The sequence below is a fragment of the Meles meles genome, chromosome 3, assembly GCF_922984935.1.
Source record: "Meles meles chromosome 3, mMelMel3.1 paternal haplotype, whole genome shotgun sequence".
NCBI classification, from domain to species: Eukaryota; Metazoa; Chordata; class Mammalia; order Carnivora; family Mustelidae; genus Meles; species Meles meles.
The window spans coordinates 29,376,686-29,395,932 of NC_060068.1; the positions used below are offsets into that span (position 1 = coordinate 29,376,686).

The 19,247-nt window shown below is 39.2% G+C and overlaps 1 pseudogene; it reads left to right on the top strand.

Annotated features, from left to right (window-relative positions):
- The first annotated feature begins 18,536 nt into the window (after positions 1-18,536).
- Positions 18,537-18,824, top strand: LOC123939196 (annotated as a pseudogene).
- The last annotated feature ends 423 nt before the right edge of the window (positions 18,825-19,247 follow it).

Below are 19,247 nucleotides of genomic sequence, written 5' to 3' on the forward strand. Positions count from 1 at the left end.
GTGATTTCACATGGGCAACCTAGGGAAGCTTTGGGATTAATGATCCAGTCACGAAACACCACCCACTGAAATGAATGTGTTGAGAGAGAGAGAACGAGATCCCAATTATGTTATCAGACAAAAATTCCATGGTTTTATAGATTTAGAGATTCCAAATTACGTGTATTATATAAATTTACCATTTGGGAGGTTACATTGTTCTTTGTATCGTGAGTTTTCCTTTTGCTAGAGTATCCTTAATAAGCATGTAAATTTTTTTAGGTTAGCTGTTGCCCTAACCAAACACACAAGATGAATCAAAATGTAAAATTTATATATGTATACACACACACACACACACACACACACACACACACACATATATATGTATATATGTGTGCATATATGTATATATGTATTTAAGTATGTGTGTGTATATATGTATATGTGTATGTATACGTGTGTGTATATATATATGTGTGTGTGTGTGTGTGTGTGTGATACACACACAATCTCCCCTTCTAGAATTTTTATTGTAGATAATCAAAATATCATTAATCCCTCTGGTCTAAGAATCCAAGTGAGAATTTTTTTTTTAAATTTCATTTATTTGACAGAGAGAGAGCACAAGCAGGGAGAGTGGTAGGTAGGGGGAGAGGGAGAAGCAGACTCCCTGCTGAGCAGGGAGCCCAATACAGAACTCAATTCCAGGACCCCAGATAATGACCCAAGCCAAAAGCAGATGCCCAGCTGACCAAGTCACCCAGGTGTCCCTTCAGCTGAGATCTTGAAAACTCTTTAAGGTGCATTCTATATAAGAGAAATAATAATTTCATTAATAATTTCATGTAAGAAAAAATAATTTCACAGTGCACAGAATTATCAAATCATTACCTTGTACAACTGAAACTAGTAGAATTTTATGTCAGTCATACCCCAAAAAGAGCAAGCTAATGAACCATTGAACATTATATCAAAAACTAATGATTCACTAATTGAATTTAAATTTAAAAAACAAAAAAGAAAAAAATAAAGAAAAATAAAACGTAACATCAACAAAATTTGGGGAAAATCTGTATGAAATTCTTGAACCCCACAGTGAGGCACTGTGATTGTATGGAGTAATCCACAAACCCCCCCAAACAGATCATGATCGTAACCAATGACCAAACCCTTAGATAGCCTAGGGCCACCATTTTGGAGCTCCAACTCTGAAGCCAGACTGGCTGTGGGTCCAGCTTATCCTCTATGCACTCTTCCTCCATTCATTCTACATACATAAAAAAGAAGAAAAGAACAATGTTATGTCTTGCTTCTGCTTAGGATTAAATGAGGAAAGTGCTTGGACCATTACTGGTTACAGATAACTGATGATTAAATAGTTAATAGGTTCAGTAATAATTATGGAGAATCTATGTAACAGATGGCTGTTACTATTATCATTTGAAAATATGAAAACCATTATGTCAGTTCACAAGTTTAATATCGCTTTATACATTTAAAAATTTTATTTGACCATTTCTGTAGTCCTAGATAACTTATGAGTGTATATGTTTTTATATGTATTATATATATGGATATATATACTTATTATATACATGTATAATTATTTGATAAAATAAACTTTAAGTTATATATATATATATGTATCTATCTATCTATACATATATATAGTTTTAACCCTGATTAAGCAGAACTTTATGAGAAGTCTATCTAACATGTATCCCATACATGTTTTTCCAAGTTGAAATTCATCTTAAAAATTTCTTTTTTTTTAATTTTTTTCAGCGTAACAGTATTCATTGTTATTGCACCACACCCAGTGCACCACGCAATATGTGTCCTACCTATTACCCACCACCTGGTTCCCCCAACCTCCCACACCCCGCCCCTTCAAAACCTTCAGGTTGTTTTTCAGAGTCCATAGTCTCTCATGGTTCATCTCCCCTTCCAGTTTCCCTCAACTCCCTTCTCCTCTCGTACACCCCATGTCCTCCATGTTCTTTGTTATGCTCCACAAATAAGTGAAACCATATGATAATTGACTCTCTCTGCTTGACTTATTTCACTCAGCAGAGTCTCTTCCAGTGCTGTCCATGTTGCTACAAAAGTTGGGTATTCATCCTTTCTGATGGAGGCCTAATACTCCATCGTGAATATGGACCACATCTTCCTTATCCACTCGTCCATTGAAGGGCATCTTGGTTCTTTCCACAGTTTGGCGACCATGGCCATTGCTGCTATAAACACTGGGGTAGAGATGGCCCTTCTTTTCACTACATCTGTATCTTTGGGGTAAATACCCAGTAGTGCAATTGCAGGGTCATAGGGAAGCTCTATTCTTAACTTCTTGAGGAATCTCCACACTGTTCTCCAAAGTGGCTGCACCAACTTGCATTCCCACCAACAGTGGAAGAGGGTTCCCCTTTCTCCACAACCTCTCCAACACATGTAGTTTCCTGTCTTGCTCATTTTGGCCATTCTAACTGGTGTAAGGTGGTATCTCAATGTGGTTTTAATTTGAATCTCCCTCATGGGTTGTGATGATGAACATTTTTTCATATATCTGATAGCTATTTGTATGTCTCCATTGGAGAAGTGTCTGTTCATACCTTCTGCCCATTTTTTGATATGATTATCTGTTTTGTATGTTTTGAGTTTGAGGAGTTCTTTATAGATCCTGGATATCAACCTTTTGTCTGTATTGTCATTTGCAAATATCTTCTCCCATTCCGTGGGTTGCCTCTTTGTTTTGTTGACTGTTTCCTTTGCTGTGCAGAAGCTTTTGATCTTGATGAAGTCCCAAAAGTTCATTTTTGCTTTTGTTTCCTTGGCCTTTGGAGACATATCTTGAAAGAAATCGCTGTGGCTGATATCGAAGAGGTTATTGCCTATGTTCTCCTCTAGGATTCTGATGGATTCCTGTCTCATGTTGAGGTCTTTTATCCATTTCTAGTTTATGTTTGTGTACGGTGCAACAGAATGGTCGAGTTTCATTCTTCTACATATCTCTGTCCAGTTTTCCCAGCACCATTTATTGAAGAGACTGTCTTTTTTCCACTGCATATGTTTTCCTGTTTTGTCGAAGATTATTTGACCACAGAGTTGAGGGTCCATATCTGGGCTCTCTACTCTAATCCAATGGTCTATCTGTCTGTTTTTTTGCCCATACCATGCTGCCTTGGTGATCACAGCTTTGTAGAAAAGCCTGAAACCAGGTAACGTGATGCCACCAGTTTTGTTTTTGTTTTTCAACATTTCCTTAGCTTTTGGGGTCTCTTCTGATTCCATACAAATTTTAGGATTATTTGCTCCAGCTCCTTGAAAAATACCGGTGGAATTTTGATCAGAATGGCATTAAAAGTTTAGACTGCTCTAGGCAGTATAGACATTTTAACAATGTTTATTCTTCCGATCCAAGAGCATGGAACGGTCTTCCATCTTTTTGTGTCTTCTTCAATTTCTTTCATGAGTGTTCTGTAGTTCCTCGAGTACAGATCCTTTACCTCTTTGGTTAGCTTTATTCCCAGGTCTCTTATGGTTCTTGTCGCTATAGTAAATGGAAACAACTCTCTAATTCCCCTTTCTGTCTTTTCATTGTTAGTGTATAAGAAAGCCCCTGATTTCTGTACATTGACGTTGTATCCTGCCACATTCCTGAATTGTTGTATTATTTCTAGTAGTTTTGGTGTGGAGTCTTTTGGGTTTTCCATATACAGATTCATGTCATCTGCAAAGAGAGAGAGTTTGACTTCTTCCTTGCCAATTTGGATACCTTTTATTTCTCTTTGTTGTCTGATTGCCGTTGCTAGGACTTCTAATACTGTGTGTGAACAAGAGTGCTGAGAGTGGGCATCCTTGTCGTGTTCCTGATCTCAACGGGAAAGCTGCAAGCTTTTTCTCATTGAGGATGATATTTGCTGTGGGTCTTTCATAGATAGATATTATGATATTATGCAGTTCAGGAATGTTCCCTCTATCCCTATAGTTTGAAGCGTTTTCATCAGGAACGGATGCTGGATTTTGTCAAATGCTTTTTCTGCATCCATTGAGAGGACCATGTGGTTCTTCTCTCTTCTCTTAGTGATTTGTTCTATCACATTGATTGATTTGCAAATGTCGAACCATCCTTGTAACCGAGGGATGAATCCTGCCTCATCATGGTGGATAATCTTTTTAATGTGTTGTTGGATCCTGTTTGCTAGGGTCTTGTTGAGAATTGTAGCATCCATATTCATCACTGATATTGGTCTGAAATTCTCCTTTTTGGTAGGGTCTATGCCTGGTTTGGGGATCAGGGTAATGCTGGCTTCATAAAAAGAGTCTGGAAGTTTTCCTTCTGCTTCAATTTTTTGAAGCATGGTCAGGAGAATAGTTGTTATCTCTCCTTTGAAAGTTTGGTAGAATTCCCCAGGGAATCCGTCAGGTCCTGGGCTCTTGCTTTTTGGGAGGTTTTTGATCCTTGTTTCAATCTCGTTACTAGATATCAGTCTATTCAGGTGGTCAATTTCTTCCTGGTTCAATTTTGGGAGTTTATAGTTTTCCAGGAATGCATCCATTTCATCTGGGTTGCTTAGCTTATTGGCGTATAACTGTTGGTAATAATTTCTGATGATTGTGTCTACTTCCTTGGAATTAGTTGTGATCTCTCCCTTTTCATTCCTAATTTTATTAATTTGGGCTTTCTCTCTTTTCTTTTGGATTAGTGTGGCCAATGGTTTATCGATCTTATTGATTCTTTCAAAAATCAGCTTCTAGTTTCATTGATACGTTCTACTGTATCTCTGGTTTCTACCTCATTGATCTCTGCTTTAGCCTTAATTACTTCCCTTCTTATGTGTGGATTTGGTTTGATTTGTTGTTGATTCTCCAGTTCTTTAAGGTGTGGAGACAGCTGGTGTATTCTGGATTTTTCCATTTTTTTTGAGGGATGCTTGGATGGCGATGTTTTTCCCTCTTAGAACAGCCTTTGCTGTATCCCATAGGCTTTGGACTGAAGTTTCTTCTTTCTCATTGTTTTCCATGAATTGTTTAAGTTCTTCTTTGATCTCCTGGTTGACCCAAGTATTCTTAAGCAAGGTGATTTTTAGCTTCCAGTTGATTGAGTACCTTCTGTACTTCTCCTTGTGATTGAGCTCCAGTTTCAAAGCATTGTGATCTGAGAATATGCAGGGAATAATGTCATTCTTTTGGTATCAGTTGAGTCCCGATTTGTGACCCAGTATGTGGTCTATTCTGGAGAAGGTTCCATGTGCACTTGAGAAGAATGAGCATTCTGCTGTTTCAGGGAGGAATGTTCTGTATATGTCTATGAGGTCCATCTGGTCCAATATTTCATTCAATGCCCTTATTTCTTTATTAATTTTCTGCTTTGAAGATCTATAACTGAGTGAGGAGTATTAAGATCTCTTACTATTAGTGCATTCATATCAATATGACTCTTTATATTGATTAATAGTTTTCTTAAGAAATTGGCTGCTCCCATATTGGGGGAATTGATATTTACAATTGTCAAATCATCTTGGTGGATAGTCCCTTTAAGAATTATGTAGTGTCCGGGGCGCCTGGGTGACTCATTGGATTAAGCCGCTGCCTTCAGCTCAGGTCATGATCTCAGGGTCCTGGGATCGAGCCCCACGTTGGGCTCTCTGCTCCGTAGGGAGCCTGCTTCCTCCTCTCTCTCTGCCTGCCTCTCTGCCTACTTGGGATCTCTCTGTCTGTCAAATAAACAAAATAAAATTTAAAAAATAATTATGTAGTGTCCTTCTGTATCTCTGACTACAGTCTTTAGTTTAAAAATCTAATTTATCTGACATGAGAATCTCTACCCTGGCCTTCTTTTGAGGCCCATTAGCAAGAATGATGCTTCTCCATCGCTTCACTTTCAGTCTGGTTGTATCCTTGGGTTCAAAATGGGTCTCTTGTAGACAACTTATGGATGGGTCCTGTCATTTAACCCAATCTGCAACCCTGTGTCATTTTATGGGGGCATTTAGGCCATTCACATTGAGAATGATTATTGATAGATATGTTTTTATTGATGTCGTGTTACCTTTGAAATCTTTCTGTCAGTACATTGTCTCTATATTTCTGTTCAATGACATTTTTAGGATTTTTTTCTCTTTTATAGAACCCCCCTTAATATTTCCTGCAGTGTCGGCTTGGTGGTTGCATAGTCTTTTAAGCCTTGCCTGTCTTGAAAACTCTTTATCTCTCCATCCATTTTGAGTGTCAGTCTTGCTGGATAACGTATTCTTGGCTACATGTTCTTCTCATTTATTGCCCTGAATATATTTCGCCAGTCCTTCCTGGCTTGTCAGGTCACTGTGGAGAGGTCTGACCTTATTCTAATGGGCTTTCCTCTGTATGTAAGGAGCTTCTTTGTCCTAGCAGATTTCAGGAGGGTTTGCCTACAGTTATAATTCTTCAGTCTTACTCTCACGTGTCTCGGGGACTTTCGAGAATCTATAATCTTGGGGGGAACCATTCTGCCCCCCTGGTACATGAATGCTGTTTCCATTCATGAGATTGGGAAAATTTTCATAGACAACTTCTTCCACTCTATCTTCTAGACTTCTTTCTCCTCCCCTTCAGGGATTCCAATAATTCTGACGTTGGAACGTTTCATGGCATCATTTATTTCCCTGATTCTGTTTTCGTGGCTTCTGAGCTGTTTGTTCCAGGCTTCCTCCTGATCCTTTCTCTCTATCTGTTTGTCCTCCAGATCACTAATTCTATCTTCTGTCTCAGTTACCCTAGCATTTAGAGAATTTAGATTAGATTGGAACTCATTGAGAGCATTTTGAACATCATCCCTGGTGGCTTTCAGTTCTGCCCTAACATTGTGCACATCATCCCTGGTGGCTTTCGGTTCTGCCCTAATCAATTCTGTTTGGTCATCCATGGCTTTCTCCAACCTAGCTATTGCCTGGATAATTGTTAGCTGGAATTCCCTTTCCGACATATTGTCTATGTCAATTGCCATTAGCTGTGTTGCAGCTGTATTTTTCTTCTGTTGGTCATTTCTCCTCCTAGTCATTTTGGGGAGAGGTGACTGATCAGATGTAGCTGGATGTAACGGCCGTGGTGCAGTCAAGGTGCACCCTGGAACGCTTCTGAGCAATCAGGATTCCCCACCCAAATGAGAGGAAAAAGAAAAGAAAAAGGGAAAACAAAAGAGAAAAAATAAAAGAGAGAGAGAGAGATACAGGAAAAAAAGGGAAGATAAAAGAGAAGGCTCAGCCCAAATGGTTCCGAAGATAGGATTTATGAAGTATGTAAACAAAAACAGATAAACAAAAAGACTGATAAAAGTATATGACAAGTGGAAAAATATATGTATATATATAAAAGCTAAATAAAAGGGAAGAACCTCATCAAAAAGTACCCCAAGTATATGATTTATATACTATCAGGACAAACACAAATACACAGAAACACAGGCGGAAGAAAAAGATGGCAGAGTGTTTATAAATTCTCAGTCTGGGTAAGGAAGTTTATTTTGATACTTTCTAGGTGTATCTTTTTATCTTTGTCAAAGGACTCAATTTTCCTAGGATTAAGTGGGATTAAAAATTGGTATACCTATAGGGGTAGCATTGATTGTGGTAAGGGGATTACCTTGAAGTTTACCTCTATATGAATATTAGAAAATAAAAATAAAAAAAGAATAAGCTGGACTAAACTAAACTAAAATTTAAAAAAAATTAAAAAAATAGAAAAGCAAAAGAAAAACACGGATGCATGTATCAAAAAGTTCAGGTTAGAAGGTTATTATGCAATTTGATGTACTGGACATCTCACTGTGATGGTAAATAGGTTAAAAATTATTTATATAAAAAATGAACCAGAATAGTGGGAACGAGTTAAAAATAAAATGTCTATGAGGTAGTGGTGGTTGTTCTCTTGTCGTCTTTTTTTTGTTGTTGTTGTTGTTGTTCTTTTTTCCTGGTTGGTTTTCTGGGGGAGGGGCCTGCCACATGGGTTTTCAGTCAATGATGTTCCCTGGGTTAAGTCCTCCCGCCACCCCTCAAGGGGGTGGGCTCTGAGGAAACCGGTCTTTTCAGGCTTTTGTTCTCTGGAAGTTTTTAATTTTGTTCATCTGTTTTCTCTCACCTTGACAGCTTTTGATGCTTTTTGGAGGTTTAGAGGAAAGCAAACTGCACCCTGACCTCCCTCTCAGAGAGAAGCCTCAGTCTGCTCCCCTGTGCATGCTGGAGAGTGCATAAATACCCCCTTGGCCGCTGGCAGAGCAGGTTCTGAGTTACAGTCCCTGGGGACACAGGATCTCCTGCTTGTATCCAAAACCATGGCAGTGGCAACTGTCTGGGCAGCTCTAGACCACCAGAGATGTTTCAAGCAGTGATCGCACACTGAGATTTTCCCGCTGGCCCGGCCTGGGAGTTCCTGGTCTTTCCAGGTCCGAGAGCTCCCGGCTGGCAACTGTGTGTACTCTGCCAGGGGAGAGTGTGGGGCTCACACATCTCAGGCTCTGATGGCATGACGCGGGTCTAAGGGCAAGTGCCGGGTTGGTGCCAGCCCGCACCTCTCTCAAGGCAGGGTGTGGGGCACGTGTGTCTCAGGCTCTGATGGCAGGGGCAGGTGTTCTGTCGTCTGGCAAGTCTCCCAGCCCCTCACAAGAGCTGGACCCCACGCGTTCTCAGCATGCTGGCAGCTCAGGGACCAAGACCTGGTTTCTCTGCTGTACTCTCTCTGGCTCAGCACCAGGGGAGGCTATCCTGGGTCCAGGGACTTAAGCCTCTGTTCCTAGCCTCCCCAATTCCCACAATTTTGCCCCATGATCCTTTGCTCTTTTTGAGTGCTTTCGACCAGACTCCAAGTTAATGCTGGTCCCCAGTCGCAGGGCACTCTCGTATTCATCTTAAAATTTATGCCATCTACTTTATGTTTCAGAGGACAGGAAGTAGTATTTAGATAATCATTGCTACTTATCAGAGAAGGCTTTAGTTGTTTCCCCAAATGTTATCTGCTTTAATGCACATAGCAATTAATTGCTCATGGAACTGAGATTCAGAGAGGAATGTTGAACAACACTCCAATATTTCTGACTACTTTAACTTGCTGTTCACAGCCAGCCTCTTGATCAGATGCTAAGATGAATCAAAAACAAATTAAATCTAATTACAGGTAATGAGGTCACAGTCAGTCTATTCAGAGACAAAAATAGAAATGCAATTTAAAACAGAATTCTAAAACAGCTACAAAATAATTAAAAACAATTAACACAAAATACATCTGACCTTTCTTCAGAGAATAATACCTCCTTTGACATTTTCTGTTCTGAAGTTTAAACTTTTGCAACCTTTTAATTTCTGACATGTCATATCTCAAAATTCAGAAGTCCTTACTAAGAGGAAGCAAATATTGACTCCTCTTTCTGGGAAGAGCTTAGAGGCAGTTATCATGTCTAGATATTTTGAGAAGAATTTACAAGTTTCACATATGTTTTATACTTTCAAAAATATGTTTTATACTTTTTTCGTAAATCTAAGACTAATTAAAACATCAAATTATTAATATTCTCAGTTGATGAATCAGTTGAGAACACTGCAAATGATTTTGAATTCTTAATGTAGACATTCAACAAATTTTGACAAATTGCATCAAGAACAATAGCCTTTCTATCACATCCCACCCTCACTGAAAGATGAAATTTGAGACCTGTGAAAAATAAAAACACAGCCTGATAAATTACAAAACACATCTGGTGACAACGCCTGTATTTGTGGTCAAAAAAAATTAAGGGTCAGCACAGTGAACAATAAATGTGAAGGCCTTGAAACCGCTTGCTGAGTGAATGAAGGGAGACCACAAAGGTACTTAGGGGGTACTGGGAAATCTTTGCTGTGCTTTTGTAAATGTGGGTCCTGCCATTAAGACACACTGAACAGTCCATCTGGGATACCAGACACAAAAGTGAACACTGTCTGTTGTATGCATGGCGACTGGCCCTTCTGTTCATAGTTACTCTTTTCTGATATAATTCCTTGAGCTTCATATAAACAACTTAATGCGTATTTAACATGTAAATTCATTGACAGTGGTGGTGGATTAATGTTAAACTTTATTTGAAGCTGACAGCATCCTAGGAATTGTTCTAATGCTTTATCCTATTTTATCTTTCCCAAGACTCTACAAGGTACATATTCATCTTATTTTCTCATTTTACACATTGAGGAATTCAGATTCTTATGGTCTGCTTAACAGAACACAACTACACTGAGTTGAGCCCACAGGCGTAACTATGCCTCAGAATTTTGGGGGATCTGGTCGTCCCTACATAGTAGATAATTTGGGTATTAGGTCACCCACTGTCAGTTTCATTAGAAAATGTAAATATGATTGAGATATTTATTTCTAACCCTCAAAAATTATCCCCACTCAAAGTAAAATCAATAGCTCATCTGCAAAATTTCAATTTCAGGAAAACAAATACATTATCCAATTATATAGGAAATGCGTATATTCTTCTGTATGCAAATAATAGAAAGCTAAAATAAATTATTTTAATGTGCTATACAAAAAGATTCAAGAGAAAAGGTAAATTTGTTTTTCTCACTTACAAATAGGTGAAAAGAAAATTAAGGACATATTTTTTTAATATTTTATTTATTTGACAGAGAGAAATCACAACTAGGCAGAGAGGCAGGCAGAGAGAGAGGAGGAAGCAGGCTCCCTGCGTAGCAGAGAGCCCAATGGGGGGATCGATCCCAGGACCCTGGGATCATGACCTGAGCCGAAGGCAGAGACTTTAACCCACTGAGCCACCCAGGCGCCCCGAGGACGTATTTTCAACAACTATAATGGAGAATATCAGAAGCAGAAGTCAAGACAGTTAGAAAATTATCAGCTTTTTTTTTTTTTTTTCTTGCAGTTCGGTCTGCTTCTCTGGTTGAATCCAGCCTCATTCAGATGGGCTAATGGAGTGTGACCAGGTTATGTGTACAGAGAGAAGTAGGAGGGCTTTACTATGCCCATTAAGTGAGTGGATGAATGTTTTCTGTCAATAAATCCCCTCTGAGACTATAAAGAAGAATGCAATTATAAGAGCTGAAGAAGCTAGTATCTATCCTTATTGCACTGACCTGCATTTTGCTGATGTCTTCTAAAAAATCTTTTATTGTTCCTCTCAATATGTATCAAAATCTTAACCAGATTTACAATATTAACACATTGCCTTACTAATGAATTTTTTACTATGACATATATGAGTTAGTTTTTTTTTAAGATTTTAAAAATTTATTATTTATTTGACAGACAGAGATCACAAGTAGACAGAGAGCAGGCAGAGAGAGAGGAAGGGAAGCAGGCTTCCTGCTGAGCAGAGAGCCCGCCCGATGTGGGGCTCCATCCCAGAACCCTAGGATCATGACTGGAGCTGAAGGCAGAGGCTTTAACCCACTGAGCAACCCAGGTACTCCATGTGTTATATTTTTATATAGGCTTTTCATTTTACAAAATACATATTTCATGTAGATGTGAATATATCTTTTTCTCTCATTTTAGGTTTAATGTAAATATTTGAAATATATATATATATATATTTTTCTTTTTACATTTTACTGATGTACAATCTGAAATTCATAGTTCAATAAATTTTTCAAAGACAATATCATTAATTAGTACTATGGTTGAAACTAAAATTGAGATCATCTTCACATTTTTTAAATTTAGATCCCAATACATTAGTGTTATTCTGTATATCTGACTACAGTCTTTAGCTTAAAATCTAATTTATTGATGTGAGAATCACTGCCCCAGCTTTCTTTTGAGGCCCATTGGCATGAAAGATGCTTCTCCATCCCTTCACTTTCAGTCTGAATGTATCTTTAGGTTCCAAGAGTGTCCCTTGTAGACAGCATATGGACAGGTCCTGTCTTTTCCTCCAGTCTGCAACCCTGTGCTATTTTATGGGAGAATTTAGGCTGTTCACGTTGAGAGTGACTATTGAAAGATTAGTTTTTATTGACATCCTGTTGCCTGTAAAGTCCTTGTTTCTATAGATTGCCTCTCCAAGTTTCTGTTCTATGACACTCTTGGGTTCTTTCTTCTTTTATAGAACCACCCCTTAATATTTCTTGTAGTGTTGGCTTGGTGGTCACATACTCCTTTAAATCTTGTCAGTCTTGGAAGCTCTTTATCTCTCCCTCCATTCTGAATGTCAGCCTTGCTGGATAAAATGTTCTTGGCTGCATGTTCATCTAATTTAGTGCCCTGAATTTGTCGTGCCAGCCCTGTCTGGTCTCCCAGGTTTCTGTGGCCAGGTCTGACGTTATTATGATGGTCCTGCCTCTGTACATAAGGAATCTCTTGCCCTAGCTGCTCTTAAGACATCCTCTCTGAATTTATGACTGGTGAAATTCACAATTATTTGCCTGGAGGTCTTTCTACACTCCTTGATCTTGGGGGCTGTCCTTTCTGTCTCTAGGACATGGACACTTGTTCCATTACCTTGATTAGGGAAATTTTCATCCAGTGTTTGTTATATGTTCAACAATATGTTCTAGTCTTCTCTTTTCCCCACCCCCTTAAAGGATCCCAATAATTCTGACATTGGAACGTTTCATGCCATCATTTATTTCCCTAATTCTGTTTCCATGGCTTCTAAGCTGTTTGTTCAGGCCTACTCCCGATCCTTCTTTTCTATCAGTTTTTCTTCTAGATCACTAATTTTATCTTCTGTCTTGGTTATTCTAGCCGTTAGAGTAGTTAGACTAGATTGGATCTCATTGATAGCATTTTTAACTTCTGCCAGGTTGGTGCTCTCACTTCTGCCCTTAGTCAATGTTGCCACTAATGGTCTTCTCCAATCTAACCATTACCTGCATAATTGTTACCATGAGTTCCTTTCTTTTTTTTTTAAGATTTTATTTATTTATTTGACAGACAGAGATCACAAGTAGGCAGAGGCAGGCAGAGAGAGGAAGGGAAGCAGGCTCCCCACTAAGCAGAGAGCCTGATGCGGGGCTCGATCCCAGGAACCTGGGATCATGACCTGAGCCGAAGGCAGTGGCTTTAACCCACTGAGCCACCCAGGCACCCCACCATGAGTTCCTTTCTAAACATATTGTTTATATACATATCCTATAGTTCTGTGGCAGAGGTCACAGTCCGAATATTTTTCTCCTGGGTATTCCTAAATTGTTGATTTTATACTTTCTCTTGTTATTCACATAGAATCTATATTACTTTAATATTACATTGATTTATTATTACAATTTTTCTATTTTTTTAAATTTTTAACAAAAAATTATAAGTAAAATGAGTCACAGGAATAAAAAGCAGAGAATTAGGAATCTAGTCAATGACACTGTGATGTATGTGAGGCTTTTGTTTTCACAGTATGATGTATAAACTTTTCAAGTCCCTAAACTGTACACTTGAAACTGATGTAATATTTTGTATCAGCTCGACTTAGTTCTTTGAGACATTCCTTTGTGTTATTTTTTTACATGATAAGTGCATCTTAATTTTACAAAATCAATGCACAAAAATCAGTTGTTTTTCTGTAGAAAACAGTGTAACTGGAGAAACAGAAAATAAAGAATGTATTACATTTACAAGAACCATAATATATTTAGGGTAAACCTAACCAAATAGGTAAAGGACCTGTACTCTAGAATCTAAAGAACACTGATGAAAAAAAAAATGGACCAAGACATAAAGTATTGGGAAAACAGAGGTCAAGATGGTGGAGAAGTAGGAGGAGGCACCGTTTCAACCTGTACCCTAAAGTGAGATGATTACCTACCAAAGAACTCCGACCACCCATGAAATCAGCCTGAGATCAGAAGTATACATGTCTGGATCTCTACAGGAGGAGAAGATGCCAGTGGCAGGTAAAGCAGACTGGGAGCATCGGACTGATATTGGAAGATAAACAAAAAGGGGAGGGAGCCATCAGAGGTGACCCATTGGAAAGTAATACCCCAATACAGGAGGGCCCTGAATCTGGATACCAGCATTAACTTGGAGTCTGGTTGAAAGCACTCAAAAAACAAAGATCAAAGGATCACGGGGGGTAATAGTGGAAACCTGGGCAGTTAGGGTCAGGGACCTAAGTCCCTGGACCCAGGACAGCGTCCCCTGGTGCTGAGCCAGGGAGAGTGAGGCGGGGAAATCAGGTCTCCGTCCCTGAGCTGCCAGTGAGCCTGAACGCCAGTGCACCCAAGAACAAGTGGGGTCTGGCTCCCGTGAGGGGCTGTGAGCCTGGCCAGACGACAATCCTGACACGCATGCATCTCACACTCTCCCTTGGGATAGGTGCTCATAGGTGCTAGCCTGGAGCTCTGGCATCCGGAAAAAACAGACATTCCCAGCCCGGGACAGCGGGAAAATCTCGGTGTGCGATCTCGGCTTGGAACCTCTCTGGCGGTCTGGAGCTGCCTAGACAGCCACCACTGCCCTGGTTTGGGGTACAACGAGGAGCTCCAGCATCCCCAGGGACAGTGACTCAGAACCGACTCTGCCAGCAGCTCTTGCAAAACATTCTGAGGCTTCTCTCTGAGAGGGAGGTCGGGGTGCAGTTTGCTCTCCTCTAAACCTCCAAAAACCATCAAAAGCTGTCAAGGCGAGAGAATGCAGATGAAAGAACATAAAAACCCCCAGAGAACAAAAGCCTGAAAAAAAAACAGTTTCCTCAGAGCCCACCCCCTCGAGGGGAGTGGGAGAACCTAACTCAGGGAACATCATTGTCTGAAAACCCACGTGGCAGGCCCCTCCCCCAGAAAACCAACAAGGAAGGAAGGAAAAAAAAGACTACAAGACAACAACCACCACTAATTCATAAATAAATACAACTTTTATTTTCAACTCTTTACCAATATTCTGGTTCTTTTTTTTTTTTACACATACAGATATTTTTTTAACCTATTTACCACCACACTGAGATATCCATCATATCAAATTATATCAAATTCTTTAATAACCTTCAAACCTGAATTTTTGATACATACACCCGTGTTTTTCTTTTGCTTTTCTATTTTTTTAATTCTTTTTTAATTTTAACTTAGTGTAGTCTAGTTTATTCTTTTTTAATTTTTATTTTCTACTATACATATAGAGTTAAACTTCAAGGTAATCCCCTTTCCCCAATCAATGCTACCCCTATAGGCAAACCAGTTTCTAATCCCCCTGTAACTTAGGAAAGTTGAGTCCCTTAACAAAAACATCAAAATACCTTCAGGAAGAATCAAAATAATCTTCCTCACCCACACTGAGAATTTATAACCACTCTCCCAATTTTTCCTTCTGTCAGTGTTTCTGTGAATTTGTGTTTGTCCTGATAATATATAAATCTTATACTTGGGGTTCTTTCTGATGAGGTTCTTCCCTTTCTTTTTTTTTTTTTTTTTGCTTATATATATATATATTTTTCTCTTGTCATATACTATTATCAGTCTTTTTGTTTGTCTCTTTTTGTTTGTATACTTCATAATCTTACCTTGTGGCCCATTTGGGCTGAGCCTTCTCATTTATCTTCCCTATCTTTCCTCTCTCTCTCTTTTTTTTTTTTTACTTTTTTCTTTCCCCCTTTTTTTTCTTTCTTCTTCTCTATTTCTTTTTCTTTTCTTTTTTCTCTCATTTGGGTGGGGATTCCTGATTGCATAGGGATGGAGGGAACATTCCTGAACTTCATAAAATCTATCTATGAAAGACCCACAGCAAATATCATCCTCAATGGGAAAAAGCTTGCAGCCTTCCTGTTGAGATCAGGAGCACGACAAGGATTTCCACTCTCACCACTCTTGTTCAACATAGTATTAGAAGTTCTAGCAATGGCAATCAGAAAACAAAGAGAAATAAAAGGTATCAAAATTGGCAAGGAAGAAGTCAAACTCTCTCTCTTCACAGATGACATGATTCTTTATATGGAAAACCCCAAAGACTCCATTCCCAAACTACTAGAACTCATACCGCAATTCAGTAACATGGCAGGATACAAAGTCAATGTACAGAAATCAGTGGCTTTCTTATACACTAACAATGAAAAGACAGAAAGGGAAATTAGAGAATCGATTCCATTTACCGTAGCACCAAGAACCATAAGACACCTGGAAATAAACCTAACAAAAGAAGTAAAGGACCTGTACTTGAGGAACTACAGAACACTCATGAAAGATATTGAAGAAGACACAAAAAGATGGAAGACCGTTCCATGCTCTTAGATTGGAAGAATAAACATTGTTAAAATGTCTATACTGCCTAGAGCAATCTATACTTTTAATGCCATTCCGATCAAAATTCCACCGGTATTTTTCAAAGAGCTGGAGCAAATAATCCTAAAATTTGTATGGAATCAGAAGAGACCCCGAATTGCTAAGGATATGTTGAAAAACAAAAACAAAACTGGCGGCATCACGTTACCTGATTTCAAGCTTCACTACAAAGCTGTGATCACCAAGACAGCATGGTACTGGCATAAAAACAGACACGTAGACCACTGGAATAGAGTGGAGAGCCCAGATATGGACCCTCAACTCTATGGTGAAATAATCTTCGACAAAACTGGATAAAATATTCAATGGAAAAAAGACAGTCTCTTCAATAAATGGTGCTGGGAAAACTGGACAGCAATATGTAGAAGAATGAAACTTCACCATTCTCTTACACCGTACACAAAGATAAACTCGAAATGGATAAAATATCTCAATGTGAGACAGGAATCCATCAGAATCCTAGAGGAGAACATAGGCAGTAACCTCTTTGATATCAGCCACAGCAACTTCTTTCAAGATACATCTCCAAAGACCAAGGAAACAAAAGCGAAAATGAACTTTTGGGACTTCATCAAGATCAAAAGCTTCTGCACAGCAAAGGAAACAGTCAACAAAACAAAAACAACCCACGGAATGGGAGTAGGTATTTGCAAATGACAGTACAGACAAAAGGTTGATATCCAGGATCTATAAAGAACTCCTCAAACTCAACATACACAAAACAGATAGTCATATCAAAAAATGGTCCGAAGATATGAACAGACACTTCTCCAATGAAGTCATACGAATGGCTATCAGACACATGAAAAAATGTTCATCATCACTAGCCATCAGGGATATTCAAATCATAAGCACATTGAGATATCACCTTACACCAGTTAGAATGGCCAAAATGAGCAAGACAGGAAACAACGTGTGTTGTAGAGGTTGTGGAGAAAGGGGAACCCTCTTCCACTGTTGGTGGGAATGCAAGTTGGTGCAGTCACATTATAGAACAGTGTGGAGATCCCTCATGAAATTAAAAATAGAGCTTCCCTATGACCCTGCAATTGCACTGCTGGGTTTTTACCTCAAAGATACAGATGTAGTGAAAATAAGGGCCATCTGTATCCCAATGTTTATAACAGCAATAGCCATGGTCGCCAAACTGTGGAAAGAACCAAGATGCCCTTCAACGGACGAATGGCTAAGGAAGATGTGGTCCATATACACGATGGAGTATTATGACTCCATCAGAAAGGATGTATACCCAACATTTGTAGCAACATGGACGTGACTGGAAGAGATTATGCTGAGCGAAATAATTCAAGCAGGGAGAGTCAGGTATCATAAGGTTTCACTTATTCCTGGAGCATAACAAAGAACATTGTGGACATGGGGAGATGGAAAGAAGAAGGGAATTGCGGGAATTTGGAAGGGGAGATGAACTATGAGAGAATGTGGACTCTGAAAAACAACCTTATGGTTTTGAAGGGGCAAGGGGTGGGAGGTTGGGGAACCAGGTGGAGGGTATTAGAGAGGGCATATATTGCATTCAGCACTGTTTGTGGTGCAAAAACAATGAATACTGTTACCCTGAAAATTAATTACAAAAAATAAGCCTGCTTCCTCCCTTTCTTTCTTTCTTTCTTTCTTTCTTTCTTTCTTTCTTTCTTTCTTCTTTCTTTTCCTTCCTTCCTTCATTCCTTCCTTTTCTTTTTCTTTATTTTCTTTCTTAACTTCATGTCTGGTGATGGAATGATTTGATATTTGGTCTAATTGGGAAGAAAGGAAATATTGTATTGAAATTTTATGTGAAATGTTTCTGTATTGTTGGAGGCTGTTCTGTGCCTTGAAGCTAGCATATCCCCTTGTTTCTAGCATGAGGACTCAGTAGGTATCAGCAGTAGATATCTGGGCATGAGAAACCTCAGAAAAAGTTTCGATGATTCCAGACAGGAGATGGCAGTTATTTCCTTCCCTATGGGTAGAAGTAGATATTTCAGGATAGAGAAGAGATCAAGAGGGACAAAATTTTCCCAAACTTACTGAACCTTGTTATATAAGGTATATTAAATGACAAGAATTCAGAATAAAATAAAATGTTGCTCCTTATATAAAAAGTGTGACTCCAAATAATGAACTCTCTTTTTCCAAGACATTAAGATTATTGATAGTGACTGTCACATGAAAGTTGCTTACATACATGTTTGGTAAGTCAGGCGGTGAATGGTATGCTCTTGCCAATTACTGACAGTATATAAGAGTCCAAGTGTAGTAGGGACCACACTTCACCACACAACCACTTGCAACCCACCTGAATTCTCCTCTCCTGACAACATGTGTTGCAACTATGGGAACTCCTGTGGCTATGGCTGTGGATGTGGCTATGGAACTGGCTATGGCTGTGGCTATGGCTCATGATTTGGCTGTGGCTATGGTTCAGGATGTGGCTATGGTTATGGCTCCCGTTGTGGCTGTGGCTATGGCTCCTGTTGTGGCTGTGGCTATGGCTCAGGATGGGGCTGTGGAAAAATATCCTGCTGTGGCTGTGGATATGACTCTGGCTCTGGTTGCTGTGGCTACCGACCATTTTGCTACCGAAAATGTTATTCTTCTTGCTGCTAGGCCATCATTCTCAAAGCCCCATTTGCTTCTGAAATGACATCACCAAAGCAAAAGCTGAAACAAGAATGTATACACCAAGAATTCTACATTCAGGAAATTGCCTGCTTGACAGAGGGATTGACCCCCCCCAGTGATCGCTTGTGAGGATGGGATCTTGAGACTTCAGGATGTGTGGTATCATCTGATTACTTCCTAAATATTGGTCTTTGTTCTCTTAATCTGGATTCTGTGTTGGTACAGTCCCAGGGATCCTAACATCTCACAGTTGGACAAAAAACGTATTCTCAATAAAAATCGTTCTTTGCTTCTAAGAAAAAAAAAAGATATAGATGTAGGGAAAAGAAGGTCCATTTGTACCCCCAATGTTCATAGCAGAAATGGCCACAGTCACCAAACTTGGGAAAGAACCAAGATGCCCTTCAA